The sequence below is a fragment of the Pelophylax lessonae genome (genome assembly GCF_965119305.1).
Source record: "Pelophylax lessonae genome assembly, chromosome: 13".
Lineage (NCBI taxonomy): Eukaryota > Metazoa > Chordata > Amphibia > Anura > Ranidae > Pelophylax > Pelophylax lessonae.
The window spans coordinates 77139660-77155038 of NC_138780.1; positions in this window are offsets into that span (position 1 = coordinate 77139660).

Consider the following 15379-nt stretch of genomic DNA (forward strand, 5'->3'; position numbering starts at 1 on the left):
CTCTCGATTCCCCCCTCTCTTGCGCACCCTCCATGTCATATTCCGCTCCAGGAGCTCCATCATAGCTCCTCGCTGTCGCTGGGAGGATGTTTTCTCCTCCGCTCGCCCCTTCCACCGTCATTTTCTCTCTACCCACCCTTGCCTCCTTTTCCGCGCAGCTCTCGATTCCCCCCTCTCTTTCGCACCCTCCATGTCATATTCCGCTCCAGGAGTTCCATCATAGCTCCTCGCTGTCGCTGGGAGGATGTTTTCTCCTCCGCTCGCCCCTTCCACCGTTATTTTCTCTCTACCCACCCTTGCCTCCTTCTCCGCGCAGCTCTCGATTCCCTCCTCTCTCTCGCACCCTCCATATTACATCCAGCTCCAGGAGCTCCATCATACCTCTTCGCTGTCGCTGGGAGGATGTTTTCTCCTCCACTCGCCCCTTCCACCGTCATTTTCTCTCTACCCACCCTTGCCTCCTTCTCCGCGCTGCTCTCGATTCCCTCCTCTCTCTCGCACCCTCCATATTACATCCAGCTCCAGGAGCTCCATCATAGCTCCTCGCTGTCGCTGGGAGGATGTTTTCTCCTCCGCTCGCCCCTTCCACCGTCATTTTCTCTCTACCCACCCTTGCCTCCTTCTCCGCGCAGCTCTCGATTCCCTCCTCTCTCTCGCACCCTCCATATTACATCCAGCTCCAGGAGCTCCATCATAGCTCCTCGCTGTCGCTGGGAGGATGTTTTCTCCTCTGCTCGCCGCTTCCGCCGTCATTTTCTCTCCACCCACCCTTGCCTCCTTCTCCGAGCCGCTCTCGATTCCCCCCTCTCTTTCGCACCCTCCATGCCATATTCTGCTCCAGGAGCTCCATCATAGCTCCTCGCTGTCGCTGGGAGGATGTTTTCTCCTCCGCTCGCCCCTTCCACCGTCATTTTCTCTCTACCCACCCTTGCCTCCTTCTCCGCGCAGCTCTCGATTCCCCCCTCTCTTTCGCACCCTCCATGTCATATTCCGCTCCAGGAGCTCCATCATAGCTCCTCGCTGTCGCTGGGAGGATGTTTTCTCCTCCGCTCGCCCCTTCCACCGTCATTTTCTCTCTACCCACCCTTGCCTCCTTCTCCGCGCAGCTCTCGATTCCCCCCTCTCTTTCGCACCCTCCATGTCATATTCCGCTCCAGGAGCTCCATCATAGCTCCTCGCTGTTGCTGGGAGGATGTTTTCTCCTCCGCTCGCCCCTTCCACCGTCATTTTCTCTCTACCCACCCTTGCCTCCTTCTCCGCGCAGCTCTCGATTCCCCCCTCTCTTTCGCACCCTCCATGTCATATTCCGCTCCAGGAGCTCCATCATAGCTCCTCGCTGTCGCTGGGAGGATTTTTTCTCCTCTGCTCGCCCCTTCCACCGTCATTTTCTCTCTACCCACCCTTTCCTCCTTTTCCGCGCAGCTCTCGATTCCCCCCTCTCTTGCGCACCCTCCATGTCATATTCCGCTCCAGGAGCTCCATCATAGCTCCTCGCTGTCGCTGGGAGGATGTTTTCTCCTCCGCTCGCCCCTTCCACCGTCATTTTCTCTCTACCCACCCTTGCCTCCTTTTCCGCGCAGCTCTCGATTCCCCCCTCTCTTTCGCACCCTCCATGTCATATTCCGCTCCAGGAGTTCCATCATAGCTCCTCAGTGTCGCTGGGAGGATGTTTTCTCCTCCACTGGCCCCTTCCACCGTCATTTTCTCTCTACCCACCCTTGCCTCCTTCTCCGCGCTGCTCTCGATTCCCTCCTCTCTCTCGCACCCTCCATATTACATCCAGCTCCAGGAGTTCCATCATAGCTCCTCACTGTCGCTGGGAGGATGTTTTCTCCTCCGCTCGCCCCTTCCACCGTCATTTTCTCTCTACCCACCCTTGCCTCCTTTTCCGCGCAGCTCTCGATTCCCCCCTCTCTTTCGCACCCTCCATGTCATATTCCGCTCCAGGAGCTCCATCATAGCTCCTTGCTGTCGCTGGGAGGATGTTTTCTCCTCCGCTCGCCCCTTCCACCGTCATTTTCTCTCTACCCACCCTTGCCTCCTTTTCCGCGCAGCTCTCGATTCCCCCCTCTCTTTCGCACCCTCCATGTCATATTCCGCTCCAGGAGCTCCATCATAGCTCCTCGCTGTCGCTGGGAGGATGTTTTCTCCTCTGCTCGCCCCTTCCACCGTCATTTTCTCTCTACCCACCCTTTCCTCCTTTTCCGCGCAGCTCTCGATTCCCCCCTCTCTTTCGCACCCTCCATGTCATATTCCGCTCCAGGAGCTCCATCATAGCTCCTTGCTGTCGCTGGGAGGATGTTTTCTCCTCCGCTCGCCCCTTCCACCGTCATTTTCTTTCTACCCACCCTTGCCTCCTTTTCCACGCAGCTCTCGATTCCCCCCTCTCTTTCGCACCCTCCATGTCATATTCCGCTCCAGGAGCTCCATCATAGCTCCTCGCTGTCGCTGGGAGGATGTTTTCTCCTCTGCTCGCCCCTTCCACCGTCATTTTCTCTCTACCCACCCTTTCCTCCTTTTCCGCGCAGCTCTCGATTCCCCCCTCTCTTTCGCACCCTCCATGTCATATTCCGCTCCAGGAGCTCCATCATAGCTCCTCGCTGTCGCTGGGAGGATGTTTTCTCCTCCGCTCGCCCCTTCCACCGTCATTTTCTCTCTACCCACCCTTGCCTCCTTTTCCGCGCAGCTCTCGATTCCCCCCTCTCTTTCGCACCCTCCATGTCATATTCCGCTCCAGCAGCTCCATCATAGCTCCTCGCTGTCGCTGGGATAATGTTTTCTCCTCCGCTCGCCCCTTCCACCGTCATTTTCTCTCTACCCACCCTTGCCTCCTTCTCCGCGCAGCTCTCGATTCCCTCCTCTCTCTCGCACCCTCCATATTACATCCAGCTCCAGGAGCTCCATCATAGCTCCTCGCTGTCGCTGGGAGGATGTTTTCTCCTCCGCTCGCCCCTTCCACCGTCATTTTCTCTCTACCCACCCTTGCCTCCTTCTCCGCGCAGCTCTCGATTCCCCCCTCTCTTTCGCACCCTCCATGTCATATTCCGCTCCAGGAGCTCCATCATAGCTCCTCGCTGTCGCTGGGAGGATGTTTTCTCCTCCGCTCGCCCCTTCCACCGTCATTTTCTCTCTACCCACCCTTTCCTCCTTTTCCGCGCAGCTCTCGATTTCCCCCTCTCTTTCGCACCCTCCATGTCATATTCCACTCCAGGAGCTCCATCATAGCTCCTCACTGTCGCTGGGAGGATGTTTTCTCCTCCGCTCGCCCCTTCCACCGTCATTTTCTCTCTACCCACCCTTGCCTCCTTCTCCACACAGCTCTCGATTCCCCCCTCTCTTTCGCACCCTCCATGTCATATTCCGCTCCAGGAGCTCCATCATAGCTCCTCGCTGTCGCTGGGAGGATGTTTTCTCCTCTGCTCGCCCCTTCCACCGTCATTTTCTCTCTACCCACCCTTTCCTCCTTTTCCGCGCAGCTCTCGATTCCCCCCTCTCTTGCGCACCCTCCATGTCATATTCCGCTCCAGGAGCTCCATCATAGCTCCTCGCTGTCGCTGGGAGGAAGTTTTCTCCTCCGCTCGCCCCTTCCACCGTCATTTTCTCTCTACCCACCCTTGCCTCCTTTTCCGCGCAGTTTTCGATTCCCCCTCTCTTTCGCACCCTCCATGTCATATTCCGCTCCAGGAGCTCCATCATAGCTCCTCGCTGTCGCTGGGAGGATGTTTTCTCCTCTGCTCGCCCCTTCCACCGTCATTTTCTCTCTACCCACCCTTTCCTCCTTCTCCGCACAGCTCTCGATTCCCCCCTCTCTTTCGCACCCTCCATGTCATATTCCGCTCCAGGAGCTCCATCATAGCTCCTCGCTGTCGCTGGGAGGAAGTTTTCTCCTCTGCTCGCCCCTTCCACCGTCATTTTCTCTCTACCCACCCTTGCCTCCTTCTCCGCGCAGCTCTCGATTCCCTCCTCTCTCTCGCACCCTCCATATTACATCCAGCTCCAGGAGCTCCATCATACCTCTTCGCTGTCGCTGGGAGGATGTTTTCTCCTCCACTCGCCCCTTCCACCGTCATTTTCTCTCTACCCACCCTTGCCTCCTTCTCCGCGCTGCTCTCGATTCCCTCCTCTCTCTCGCACCCTCCATATTACATCCAGCTCCAGGAGCTCCATCATAGCTCCTCGCTGTCGCTGGGAGGATGTTTTCTCCTCCGCTCGCCCCTTCCACCGTCATTTTCTCTCTACCCACCCTTGCCTCCTTCTCCGCGCAGCTCTCGATTCCCTCCTCTCTCTCGCACCCTCCATATTACATCCAGCTCCAGGAGCTCCATCATAGCTCCTCGCTGTCGCTGGGAGGATGTTTTCTCCTCTGCTCGCCGCTTCCGCCGTCATTTTCTCTCCACCCACCCTTGCCTCCTTCTCCGAGCCGCTCTCGATTCCCCCCTCTCTTTCGCACCCTCCATGCCATATTCTGCTCCAGGAGCTCCATCATAGCTCCTCGCTGTCGCTGGGAGGATGTTTTCTCCTCCGCTCGCCCCTTCCACCGTCATTTTCTCTCTACCCACCCTTGCCTCCTTCTCCGCGCAGCTCTCGATTCCCCCCTCTCTTTCGCACCCTCCATGTCATATTCCGCTCCAGGAGCTCCATCATAGCTCCTCGCTGTCGCTGGGAGGATGTTTTCTCCTCCGCTCGCCCCTTCCACCGTCATTTTCTCTCTACCCACCCTTGCCTCCTTCTCCGCGCAGCTCTCGATTCCCCCCTCTCTTTCGCACCCTCCATGTCATATTCCGCTCCAGGAGCTCCATCATAGCTCCTCGCTGTTGCTGGGAGGATGTTTTCTCCTCCGCTCGCCCCTTCCACCGTCATTTTCTCTCTACCCACCCTTGCCTCCTTCTCCGCGCAGCTCTCGATTCCCCCCTCTCTTTCGCACCCTCCATGTCATATTCCGCTCCAGGAGCTCCATCATAGCTCCTCGCTGTCGCTGGGAGGATTTTTTCTCCTCTGCTCGCCCCTTCCACCGTCATTTTCTCTCTACCCACCCTTTCCTCCTTTTCCGCGCAGCTCTCGATTCCCCCCTCTCTTGCGCACCCTCCATGTCATATTCCGCTCCAGGAGCTCCATCATAGCTCCTCGCTGTCGCTGGGAGGATGTTTTCTCCTCCGCTCGCCCCTTCCACCGTCATTTTCTCTCTACCCACCCTTGCCTCCTTTTCCGCGCAGCTCTCGATTCCCCCCTCTCTTTCGCACCCTCCATGTCATATTCCGCTCCAGGAGTTCCATCATAGCTCCTCAGTGTCGCTGGGAGGATGTTTTCTCCTCCACTGGCCCCTTCCACCGTCATTTTCTCTCTACCCACCCTTGCCTCCTTCTCCGCGCTGCTCTCGATTCCCTCCTCTCTCTCGCACCCTCCATATTACATCCAGCTCCAGGAGTTCCATCATAGCTCCTCACTGTCGCTGGGAGGATGTTTTCTCCTCCGCTCGCCCCTTCCACCGTCATTTTCTCTCTACCCACCCTTGCCTCCTTTTCCGCGCAGCTCTCGATTCCCCCCTCTCTTTCGCACCCTCCATGTCATATTCCGCTCCAGGAGCTCCATCATAGCTCCTTGCTGTCGCTGGGAGGATGTTTTCTCCTCCGCTCGCCCCTTCCACCGTCATTTTCTCTCTACCCACCCTTGCCTCCTTTTCCGCGCAGCTCTCGATTCCCCCCTCTCTTTCGCACCCTCCATGTCATATTCCGCTCCAGGAGCTCCATCATAGCTCCTCGCTGTCGCTGGGAGGATGTTTTCTCCTCTGCTCGCCCCTTCCACCGTCATTTTCTCTCTACCCACCCTTTCCTCCTTTTCCGCGCAGCTCTCGATTCCCCCCTCTCTTTCGCACCCTCCATGTCATATTCCGCTCCAGGAGCTCCATCATAGCTCCTTGCTGTCGCTGGGAGGATGTTTTCTCCTCCGCTCGCCCCTTCCACCGTCATTTTCTTTCTACCCACCCTTGCCTCCTTTTCCACGCAGCTCTCGATTCCCCCCTCTCTTTCGCACCCTCCATGTCATATTCCGCTCCAGGAGCTCCATCATAGCTCCTCGCTGTCGCTGGGAGGATGTTTTCTCCTCTGCTCGCCCCTTCCACCGTCATTTTCTCTCTACCCACCCTTTCCTCCTTTTCCGCGCAGCTCTCGATTCCCCCCTCTCTTTCGCACCCTCCATGTCATATTCCGCTCCAGGAGCTCCATCATAGCTCCTCGCTGTCGCTGGGAGGATGTTTTCTCCTCCGCTCGCCCCTTCCACCGTCATTTTCTCTCTACCCACCCTTGCCTCCTTTTCCGCGCAGCTCTCGATTCCCCCCTCTCTTTCGCACCCTCCATGTCATATTCCGCTCCAGCAGCTCCATCATAGCTCCTCGCTGTCGCTGGGATAATGTTTTCTCCTCCGCTCGCCCCTTCCACCGTCATTTTCTCTCTACCCACCCTTGCCTCCTTCTCCGCGCAGCTCTCGATTCCCTCCTCTCTCTCGCACCCTCCATATTACATCCAGCTCCAGGAGCTCCATCATAGCTCCTCGCTGTCGCTGGGAGGATGTTTTCTCCTCCGCTCGCCCCTTCCACCGTCATTTTCTCTCTACCCACCCTTGCCTCCTTCTCCGCGCAGCTCTCGATTCCCCCCTCTCTTTCGCACCCTCCATGTCATATTCCGCTCCAGGAGCTCCATCATAGCTCCTCGCTGTCGCTGGGAGGATGTTTTCTCCTCCGCTCGCCCCTTCCACCGTCATTTTCTCTCTACCCACCCTTTCCTCCTTTTCCGCGCAGCTCTCGATTTCCCCCTCTCTTTCGCACCCTCCATGTCATATTCCACTCCAGGAGCTCCATCATAGCTCCTCACTGTCGCTGGGAGGATGTTTTCTCCTCCGCTCGCCCCTTCCACCGTCATTTTCTCTCTACCCACCCTTGCCTCCTTCTCCACACAGCTCTCGATTCCCCCCTCTCTTTCGCACCCTCCATGTCATATTCCGCTCCAGGAGCTCCATCATAGCTCCTCGCTGTCGCTGGGAGGATGTTTTCTCCTCTGCTCGCCCCTTCCACCGTCATTTTCTCTCTACCCACCCTTTCCTCCTTTTCCGCGCAGCTCTCGATTCCCCCCTCTCTTGCGCACCCTCCATGTCATATTCCGCTCCAGGAGCTCCATCATAGCTCCTCGCTGTCGCTGGGAGGATGTTTTCTCCTCCGCTCGCCCCTTCCACCGTCATTTTCTCTCTACCCACCCTTGCCTCCATTTTCCACGCAGCTCTCGATTCCCCCCTCTCTTTCGCACCCTCCATGTCATATTCCGCTCCAGGAGTTCCATCATAGCTCCTCACTGTCGCTGGGAGGATGTTTTCTCCTCCGCTCGCCTCTTCCACCGTCATTTTCTCTCTACCCACCCTTGCCTCCTTTTCCGCGCAGCTCTCGATTCCCCCCTCTCTTTCGCACCCTCCATGTCATATTCCGCTCCAGGAGTTCCATCATAGCTCCTCACTGTCGCTGGGAGGATGTTTTCTCCTCCGCTCGCCCCTTCCACCGTCATTTTCTCTCTACCCACCCTTGCCTCCTTTTCCGCGCAGCTCTCGATTCCCCCCTCTCTTTCGCACCCTCCATGTCATATTCCGCTCCAGGAGTTCCATCATAGCTCCTCACTGTCGCTGGGAGGAAGTTTTCTCCTCCGCTCGCCCCTTCCACCGTCATTTTCTCTCTACCCACCCTTGCCTCCTTTTCCGCGCAGTTTTCGATTCCCCCTCTCTTTCGCACCCTCCATGTCATATTCCGCTCCAGGAGCTCCATCATAGCTCCTTGCTGTCGCTGGGAGGATGTTTTCTCCTCCGCTCGCCCCTTCCACCGTCATTTTCTCTCTACCCACCATTGCCTCCTTCTCCGCGCAGCTCTCAATTCCCCCCTCTCTTTCGCACCCTCCATGTCATATTCCGCTCCAGGAGCTCCATCATAGCTCCTCGCTGTCGCTGGGAGGATGTTTTCTCCTCCGCTCGCCCCTTCCACCGTCATTTTCTCTCTACCCACCCTTGCCTCCTTCTCCGCGCAGCTCTCGATTCCCCCCTCTCTTTCGAACCCTCCATGTCATATTCCGCTCCAGGAGCTCCATCATAGCTCCTCGCTGTCGCTGGGAGGATGTTTTCTCCTCTGCTCGCCCCTTCCACCGTCATTTTCTCTCTACCCACCCTTTCCTCCTTTTCCACGCAGCTCTCGATTCCCCCCTCTCTTTCGCACCCTCCATGTCATATTCCGCTCCAGGAGCCCCATCATAGCTCCTCGCTGTCGCTGGGAGGATGTTTTCTCCTCCGCTCGCCCCTTCCACCGTCATTTTCTTTCTACCCACCCTTGCCTCCTTTTCCACGCAGCTCTCGATTCCCCCCTCTCTTTCGCACCCTCCATGTCATATTCCGCTCCAGGAGCTCCATCATAGCTCCTCGCTGTTGCTGGGAGGATGTTTTCTCCTCCGCTCGCCCCTTCCACCGTCATTTTCTCTCTACCCACCCTTGCCTCCTTCTCCGCACAGCTCTCGATTCCCCCCTCTCTTTGCACCCTCCATGTCATATTCCGCTCCAGGAGCTCCATCATAGCTCCTCGCTGTCGCTGGGAGGATGTTTTCTCCTCTGCTCGCCCCTTCCACCGTCATTTTCTCTCTACCCACCCTTTCCTCCTTTTCCGCGCAGCTCTCGATTCCCCCCTCTCTTTCGCACCCTCCATGTCATATTCCGCTCCAGGAGCTCCATCATAGCTCCTCGCTGTCGCTGGGAGGATGTTTTCTCCTCCGCTCGCCCCTTCCACCGTCATTTTCTCTCTACCCACCCTTGCCTCCTTTTCCGCGCAGCTCTCGATTCCCCCCTCTCTTTCGCACCCTCCATGTCATATTCCGCTCCAGGAGCTCCATCATAGCTCCTCGCTGTCGCTGGGAGGATGTTTTCTCCTCCGCTCGCCCCTTCCACCGTCATTTTCTCTCTACCCACCCTTGCCTCCTTCTCCGCGCAGCTCTCAAATCCCCCCTCTCTTTCGCACCCTCCATGTCATATTCCGCTCCAGGAGCTCCATCATAGCTCCTCACTGTCGCTGGGAGGATGTTTTCTCCTCCGCTCGCCCCTTCCACCGTCATTTTCTCTCTACCCACCCTTGCCTCCTTCTCCGCGCAGCTCTCAATTCCCCCCTCTCTTTCGCACCCTCCATGTCATATTCCACTCCAGGAGCTCCATCATAGCTCCTCGCTGTCGCTGGGAGGATGTTTTCTCCTCCGCTCGCCCCTTCCACTGTCATTTTCTCTCTACCCACCCTTGCCTCCTTCTCCGCGCAGCTCTCGATTCCCCCCTCTCTTTCGAACCCTCCATGTCATATTCCGCTCCAGGAGCTCCATCATAGCTCCTCGCTGTCGCTGGGAGGATGTTTTCTCCTCTGCTCGCCCCTTCCACCGTCATTTTCTCTCTACCCACCCTTTCCTCCTTTTCCGCGCAGCTCTCGATTCCCCCCTCTCTTTCGCACCCTCCATGTCATATTCCGCTCCAGGAGCTCCATCATAGCTCCTCGCTGTCGATGGGAGGATGTTTTCTCCTCCGCTCGCCCCTTCCACCGTCATTTTCTTTCTACCCACCCTTGCCTCCTTTTCCACGCAGCTCTCGATTCCCCCCTCTCTTTCGCACCCTCCATGTCATATTCCGCTCCAGGAGCTCCATCATAGCTCCTCGCTGTTGCTGGGAGGATGTTTTCTCCTCCGCTCGCCCCTTCCACCGTCATTTTCTCTCTACCCACCCTTTCCTCCTTTTCCGCGCAGCTCTCGATTCCCCCCTCTCTTGCACACCCTCCATGTCATATTCCGCTCCAGGAGCTCCATCATAGCTCCTCGCTGTCGCTGGGAGGATGTTTTCTCCTCCGCTCGCCCCTTCCACCGTCATTTTCTCTCTACCCACCCTTGCCTCCTTTTCCGCGCAGCTCTCGATTCCCCCCTCTCTTTCGCACCCTCCATGTCATATTCCGCTCCAGGAGCTCCATCATAGCTCCTCGCTGTCGCTGGGAGGATGTTTTCTCCTCTGCTGGCCCCTTCCACCGTCATTTTCTCTCTACCCACCCTTTCCTCCTTTTCCGCGCAGCTCTCGATTCCCCCCTCTCTTTCGCACCCTCCATGTCATATTCCGCTCCAGGAGCTCCATCATAGCTCCTCGCTGTCGCTGGGAGGATGTTTTCTCCTCCGCTCGCCCCTTCCACCGTCATTTTCTTTCTACCCACCCTTGCCTCCTTTTCCACGCAGCTCTCGATTCCCCCCTCTCTTTCGCACCCTCCATGTCATATTCCGCTCCAGGAGCTCCATCATAGCTCCTCGCTGTCGCTGGGAGGAAGTTTTCTCCTCTGCTCGCCCCTTCCACCGTCATTTTCTCTCTACCCACCCTTTCCTCCTTTTCCGCACAGCTCTCGATTCCCCCCTCTCTTGCGCACCCTCCATGTCATATTCCGCTCCAGGAGCTCCATCATAGCTCCTCGCTGTCGCTGGGAGGATGTTTTCTCCTCCGCTCGCCCCTTCCACCGTCATTTTCTCTCTACCCACCCTTGCCTCCTTTTCCGCGCAGCTCTCGATTCCCCCCTCTCTTTCGCACCCTCCATGTCATATTCCGCTCCAGGAGTTCCATCATAGCTCCTCGCTGTCGCTGGGAGGATGTTTTCTCCTCCGCTCGCCCCTTCCACCGTTATTTTCTCTCTACCCACCCTTGCCTCCTTCTCCGCGCAGCTCTCGATTCCCTCCTCTCTCTCGCACCCTCCATATTACATCCAGCTCCAGGAGCTCCATCATACCTCTTCGCTGTCGCTGGGAGGATGTTTTCTCCTCCACTCGCCCCTTCCACCGTCATTTTCTCTCTACCCACCCTTGCCTCCTTCTCCGCGCTGCTCTCGATTCCCTCCTCTCTCTCGCACCCTCCATATTACATCCAGCTCCAGGAGCTCCATCATAGCTCCTCGCTGTCGCTGGGAGGATGTTTTCTCCTCCGCTCGCCCCTTCCACCGTCATTTTCTCTCTACCCACCCTTGCCTCCTTCTCCGCGCAGCTCTCGATTCCCTCCTCTCTCTCGCACCCTCCATATTACATCCAGCTCCAGGAGCTCCATCATAGCTCCTCGCTGTCGCTGGGAGGATGTTTTCTCCTCTGCTCGCCGCTTCCGCCGTCATTTTCTCTCCACCCACCCTTGCCTCCTTCTCCGAGCCGCTCTCGATTCCCCCCTCTCTTTCGCACCCTCCATGCCATATTCTGCTCCAGGAGCTCCATCATAGCTCCTCGCTGTCGCTGGGAGGATGTTTTCTCCTCCGCTCGCCCCTTCCACCGTCATTTTCTCTCTACCCACCCTTGCCTCCTTCTCCGCGCAGCTCTCGATTCCCCCCTCTCTTTCGCACCCTCCATGTCATATTCCGCTCCAGGAGCTCCATCATAGCTCCTCGCTGTCGCTGGGAGGATGTTTTCTCCTCCGCTCGCCCCTTCCACCGTCATTTTCTCTCTACCCACCCTTGCCTCCTTCTCCGCGCAGCTCTCGATTCCCCCCTCTCTTTCGCACCCTCCATGTCATATTCCGCTCCAGGAGCTCCATCATAGCTCCTCGCTGTTGCTGGGAGGATGTTTTCTCCTCCGCTCGCCCCTTCCACCGTCATTTTCTCTCTACCCACCCTTGCCTCCTTCTCCGCGCAGCTCTCGATTCCCCCCTCTCTTTCGCACCCTCCATGTCATATTCCGCTCCAGGAGCTCCATCATAGCTCCTCGCTGTCGCTGGGAGGATTTTTTCTCCTCTGCTCGCCCCTTCCACCGTCATTTTCTCTCTACCCACCCTTTCCTCCTTTTCCGCGCAGCTCTCGATTCCCCCCTCTCTTGCGCACCCTCCATGTCATATTCCGATCCAGGAGCTCCATCATAGCTCCTCGCTGTCGCTGGGAGGATGTTTTCTCCTCCGCTCGCCCCTTCCACCGTCATTTTCTCTCTACCCACCCTTGCCTCCTTTTCCGCGCAGCTCTCGATTCCCCCCTCTCTTTCGCACCCTCCATGTCATATTCCGCTCCAGGAGTTCCATCATAGCTCCTCAGTGTCGCTGGGAGGATGTTTTCTCCTCCACTGGCCCCTTCCACCGTCATTTTCTCTCTACCCACCCTTGCCTCCTTCTCCGCGCTGCTCTCGATTCCCTCCTCTCTCTCGCACCCTCCATATTACATCCAGCTCCAGGAGTTCCATCATAGCTCCTCACTGTCGCTGGGAGGATGTTTTCTCCTCCGCTCGCCCCTTCCACCGTCATTTTCTCTCTACCCACCCTTGCCTCCTTTTCCGCGCAGCTCTCGATTCCCCCCTCTCTTTCGCACCCTCCATGTCATATTCCGCTCCAGGAGCTCCATCATAGCTCCTTGCTGTCGCTGGGAGGATGTTTTCTCCTCCGCTCGCCCCTTCCACCGTCATTTTCTCTCTACCCACCCTTGCCTCCTTTTCCGCGCAGCTCTCGATTCCCCCCTCTCTTTCGCTCCCTCCATGTCATATTCCGCTCCAGGAGTTCCATCATAGCTCCTCACTGTCGCTGGGAGGATGTTTTCTCCTCCGCTCGCCCCTTCCACCGTCATTTTCTCTCTACCCACCCTTGCCTCCTTTTCCGCGCAGCTCTCGATTCCCCCCTCTCTTTCGCTCCCTCCATGTCATATTCCGCTCCAGGAGTTCCATCATAGCTCCTCACTGTCGCTGGGAGGATGTTTTCTCCTCCGCTCGCCCCTTCCACCGTCATTTTCTCTCTACCCACCCTTGCCTCCTTCTCCGCGCAGCTCTCGATTCCCCCCTCTCTTTCGCACCCTCCATGTCATATTCCGCTCCAGGAGCTCCATCATAGCTCCTCGCTGTCGCTGGGAGGATGTTTTCTCCTCCGCTCGCCCCTTCCACCGTCATTTTCTCTCTACCCACCCTTTCCTCCTTTTCCGCGCAGCTCTCGATTCCCCCCTCTCTTTCGCACCCTCCATGTCATATTCCGCTCCAGGAGCTCCATCATAGCTCCTCGCTGTCGCTGGGAGGATGTTTTCTCCTCCGCTCGCCCCTTCCACCGTCATTTTCTCTATACCCACCCTTGCCTCCTTTTCCGCGCAGCTCTCGATTCCCCCCTCTCTTTCGCACCCTCCATGTCATATTCCGCTCCAGGAGCTCCATCATAGCTCCTCGCTGTCGCTGGGAGGATGTTTTCTCCTCCGCTCGCCCCTTCCACCGTCATTTTCTCTCTACCCACCCTTGCCTCCTTCTCCGCGCAGCTCTCAATTCCCCCCTCTCTTTCGCACCCTCCATGTCATATTCCGCTCCAGGAGCTCCATCATAGCTCCTCGCTGTCGCTGGGAGGATGTTTTCTCCTCCGCTCGCCCCTTCCACAGTCATTTTCTCTCTACCCACCCTTGCCTCCTTCTCCGCGCAGCTCTCGATTCCCCCCTCTCTTTCGAACCCTCCATGTCATATTCCGCTCCAGGAGCTCCATCATAGCTCCTCGCTGTCGCTGGGAGGATGTTTTCTCCTCCGCTCGCCCCTTCCACCGTCATTTTCTCTCTACCCACCCTTGCCTCCTTCTCCGCACAGCTCTCGATTCCCCCCTCTCTTTCGCACCCTCCATGTCATATTCTGCTCCAGGAGCTCCATCATAGCTCCTCGCTGTTGCTGGGAGGATGTTTTCTCCTCCGCTCGCCCCTTCCACCGTAATTTTCTCTCTACCCACCCTTGCCTCCTTCTCCGCACAGCTCTCCATTCCCCCCTCTCTTTCGCACCCTCCATGTCATATTCCGCTCCAGGAGCTCCATCATAGCTCCTCGCTGTCGCTGGGAGGATGTTTTCTCCTCTGCTCGCCCCTTCCACCGTCATTTTCTCTCTACCCACCCTTTCCTCCTTTTCCGCGCAGCTCTCGATTCCCCCCTCTCTTGCGCACCCTCCATGTCATATTCCGCTCCAGGAGCTCCATCATAGCTCCTCGCTGTCGCTGGGAGGATGTTTTCTCCTCCGCTCGCCCCTTCCACCGTCATTTTCTCTCTACCCACCCTTGCCTCCTTTTCCGCGCAGCTCTCGATTCCCCCCTCTCTTTCGCACCCTCCATGTCATATTCCGCTCCAGGAGTTCCATCATAGCTCCTCACTGTCGCTGGGAGGATGTTTTCTCCTCCACTCGCCCCTTCCACCGTCATTTTCTCTCTACCCACCCTTGCCTCCTTCTCCGCGCAGCTCTCGATTCCCCCCTCTCTTTCGCACCCTCCATGTCATATTCCGCTCCAGGAGCTCCATCATAGCTCCTCGCTGTCGCTGGGAGGATTTTTTCTCCTCTGCTCGCCCCTTCCACGCCATTTTCTCTCTACCCACCCTTTCCTCCTTTTCCGCGCAGCTCTCGATTCCCCCCTCTCTTGCGCACCCTCCATGTCATATTCCGCTCCAGGAGCTCCATCATAGCTCCTCGCTGTCGCTGGGAGGAAGTTTTCTCCTCCGCTCGCCCCTTCCACCGTCATTTTCTCTCTACCTACCCTTGCCTCCTTTTCCGCGCAGCTCTCAATTCCCCCCTCTCTTTCGCACCCTCCATGTCATATTCCGCTCCAGGAGCTCCATCATAGCTCCTTGCTGTCGCTGGGAGGATGTTTTCTCCTCCGCTCGCCCCTTCCACCGTCATTTTCTCTCTACCCACCCTTGCCTCCTTTTCCGCGCAGCTCTCGATTCCCCCCTCTCTTTCGCACCCTCCATGTCATATTCCGCTCCAGGAGTTCCATCATAGCTCCTCACTGTCGCTGGGAGGATGTTTTCTCCTCCGCTCGCCCCTTCCACCGTCATTTTCTCTCTACCCACCCTTGCCTCCTTCTCCGCGCAGCTCTCGATTCCCCCCTCTCTTTCGCACCCTCCAGGTCATATTCTGCTCCAGGAGCTCCATCATAGCTCCTCGCTGTCGCTGGGAGGATGTTTTCTCCTCCGCTCGCCCCTTCCACCGTCATTTTCTCTCTACCCTCCCTTGCCTCCTTCTCCGCGCAGCTCTCGATTCCCCCCTCTCTTTCGCACCCTCCATGTCATATTCCGCTCCAGGAGCTCCATCATAGCTCCTTGCTGTCGCTGGGAGGATGTTTTCTCCTCCGCTCGCCCCTTCCACCATCATTTTCTCTCTACCCACCCTTGCCTCCTTCTCCGCGCAGCTCTCGATTCCCCCCTCTCTTTCGCACCCTCCATGTCATATTCCGCTCCAGGAGCTCCATCATAGCTCCTCGCTGTCGCTGGGAGGATGTTTTCTCCTCCGCTCGCCCCTTCCACCGTCATTTTCTCTCTACCCACCCTTGCCTCCTTTTCCGCGCAGCTCTCGATTCCCCCCTCTCTTTCGCACCCTCCATGTCATATTCCGCTCCAGGAGCT